This window comes from Microtus ochrogaster, chromosome 4 (assembly GCF_000317375.1).
Source record: "Microtus ochrogaster isolate Prairie Vole_2 chromosome 4, MicOch1.0, whole genome shotgun sequence".
NCBI lineage: Eukaryota > Metazoa > Chordata > Mammalia > Rodentia > Cricetidae > Microtus > Microtus ochrogaster.
In genome coordinates this window covers 85,720,688-85,723,802 of record NC_022011.1, presented here as the reverse complement: position 1 = coordinate 85,723,802, position 3,115 = coordinate 85,720,688, and the positions used below count along the sequence as shown (strand labels likewise).

The following is a 3,115-nucleotide window of genomic DNA, read 5'->3' as shown; positions in this document are numbered from 1 at the left end:
GGCATGCATGGTAGCAGCACCAATGGCTGCAACAGTGGGTGGACTGGGATGGAGGATCTAAGTCAAAGGACAGTCTGGTCTGTACAGTGTGACTCTACCTCAGACTTCTGGCAATTTCTTATCTTCGGTGGGAATATCTATTAATCAAGAAATCAATCTGCAATCAGTTTCCTCGCCATACTGTTCCTCTCACTGAAACCAGTGGAGGGGGTTTTCTGTTGTTTTTGCGGATGCAGCTCAGCCTGGCCTCAAACTCGCCTGGGGTGCATGGATTACAAATTCACTATCCTCCCCTAGTGGCTGGATACATGGAAGCACCAAGGGCCTGAGGGTGTCAGGCTTTAGAGCTTATTTTTCCTGGTGATTAGGGTTAGAATCCCTTCGATGGAAGGTTATTAAGCAGTCTACTGATAAAGATAGCTCCGAAGGGTAGCACCCACCTCCGTCTTCCTTTGAGGCTCACCCGCACTTTATATCATTCTGAAAAGCAATCTTTTAAAGATTTTTTAAAATATTTATTTCCAGTGTTCTGTCTGCATGTATGCCTGCAGGCAAGAAGAGGGCACCAGACCTCATTACAGATGGTTGTAAGCCACCATGTGGTTGCTGGGAATTGAACTCAGGACCTTTGGAAGAGCAGACAATGCTCTTAACGGCTGAGCCATTCCTCCAGCCTCTGAAAAGCAATTTTTTATTGCTGTAACTTATTTTTGAAATCCTAGGGGTTGATTTAGAGCCTCATCTCAGACGAGTGTTTAAGCACAGATGCAGAAGCCAGCCCCTGAAAAAGACTTCATAGCCTCCGTTCTTGGTGGATTTGGCTCTATAGCTGGGGCTTTGCTCTTTCTGTCCTGGAATTCTCAACAGGTATCCCAAAGGACTAGCATGGCCTTCTCACACACGCATCGTCACACAGCAGTGACATGTTTCAGTGACGAGCTGCTGACATGTACATCTGACTGAGTCACTTGGAGGTCTCGTCCTTTACTGCCGGATGCAGCAGAGATTCCTTCTGGTTTCCACTATCACCAACTTTCTCTGATTGACAGGAACTTGGTTTTATTTGTACTGAGTGTTTCCTGGCCCACTGGGAGGAGCACAGGATGGCAGTGCTTGTGTCTACATTGCTAATTATCATCTATTTGTAAGAGATGGGAAAACAGGACCAAGAAGGGGTGTGGTACTGTCCGTGAGACCTGCTCTTGGGGTCACCGGAAGATTCCGACATCAGCAAGCTCTAAAAGGCTGAGCTGTTGGGCAGAGGCCAGGCACTGCGGTGGGCACACCGCACGTCTCTCAGGATGGCGGGGGCATGGCAGGGCAGCAACTGTGACCCTTTCCTGCGGGAGCCTTCTTTGGAGTTTACTACAGGGGAAGCCCTGGTTGGGTGAGAAACCCGATTACATCAAACATCTCACACGGAACCTTTATTGCCTGGAAGCCTAGAATTACGATAGAAGTGACACAGCAGGATTTCCAAGGGAGGCTCCAGCCGAGACGGTACCTGAGGTGGGGAAACCCTCAGAGGGCATTCGTAACGAGAGCAGAGGCTGCTTCTAGCTCTTTCTGACATGTTGGTGGAACCGTGTTACTTGCCAACGCAGGTCAACCACCCAGTGCACGCTGCACTGCCTTAGATTCTTCCTGACGTCGATCCTATCAGCTAGAGGTTGGGAATTGTTTTTCTTCCACCGTCCCCCAAATGCCACACAGCACTCTATTCTTTGGTGAGCCGTTTACTAGCATGGTAAAGAAAGAAGCCTTTCTGACCCACAGTAAGACTAGGAACGCTACTTTCTAGTGCCACAGCTCAACACAGCAGGATTTATTTTTAAGATAAAAGGTTAAAAAAAGAAGGTTATATTTTGATAAATCACACCTTGGAATAAGTTGGTAAATGCCTGAAGTATACAACTTTAATTTGTTTTACAGCATTAAAAAATAAACACAAGAGAACAAACACCCTAACAATCTGACCCAGCTGCTGGAGGCTATGCCTGATGTGCAGGTTCTACATGAGAAAATCGGTTAGCTGCACGCTTCTTACAACGGCAGGGAATTCACAGAACACCAACTCTGCGGGGTGTCTGTGAATAGTCACTTCCATTGTCTGTGCTCAGTATTTCCCCAGTTTTTGTGGGCAGCAGTACTTACCTTGTCACAGAGTTTCATACCTCAAACACAATCATTTTCTTAAAATAACCCCTCCAGTCTTCCTTCTCCCGAGCCTGCAGCAGTATGGTCAGGTAGGCAGTTTTTACAAACGCTGCTCTGTTGTGGCCCTGGTCAACCTGCATCTCTGCTAGGTCACAGAGACCTTGACATGCAGCCTTCGGTTCCTACTGGGTGACCTCAGAATTCCCTCTTCTGGGGCAGCCGCTCAGAGGGACTGTGCGTTTTCAAAGCACACATGCATTTTCTCCGAGCATGCTCGTGTCTCATCCTCAGGAGCAAATGCGGCCGTCAATCACCTCTGCTGAGCTCACAGTGGGAGCCTGGCAGGGCGAGAACTGCAGCTTCACATTTTCCCCCCACACTTCTGTCGGACTCTCTAGCCACACCATACCTTTAGTTCCCGGGGTCCATGTGCTCCTGAGTTACTCCTTCTAGAAAAGGAAATGATACAATCCACTTATTAGACTTCCAGACACTACAATGGAACTTGTTATCAAACGAGGAATGTTATCTTTCTCCTCTTTTCTAAAATCGTGTAAAAATAACTCTAAGTTTCTTTTTCTGATGCTGAGATGAGGTGAACCTGCTAAGATTTTTTTTTTGTTTGTTTGTTTGTTTGTTTTTTGAGACAGGGTTTCTCTGTGGTTTTGAAGCCTGTCCTGGAACTAGCTCTTGTAGACCAGGCTGGTCTCGAACTCACAGAGATCCGCCTGTCTCTGCCTCCCGAGTGCTGGGATTAAGGGCGTGCGCCACCACCGCCCGGCCGCCTGCTAAGATTTTTAATAGAACTTAACAACCACATATGTAAGAAATCCTGCCTGAGGCTATACCACTACATACGACTGCTTATATTTATACATATCAGTTTCTTCTTGCAATTCATATTTACTGACACTAAACTTCTTATATTTATACATATCAGTTTCTTCTTGCAATTCAT

At 46.7% G+C, this 3,115-nt stretch overlaps 1 protein-coding gene across 1 annotated transcript in view; it reads right to left on the bottom strand.

The window, feature by feature from the left end:
- Positions 1-2,390: 2,390 nt before the first annotated feature.
- The window catches only part of Rbm45 (RNA binding motif protein 45), a 19,021-nt gene continuing 18,296 nt past the window's right edge, over positions 2,391-3,115 (bottom strand). Inside the window, exon 10 of the mRNA XM_026778694.1 lies at positions 2,391-2,606. The gene's annotated coding sequence lies outside the window, so the exon portion shown is untranslated. The remainder of the gene's footprint in view (positions 2,607-3,115) is intronic.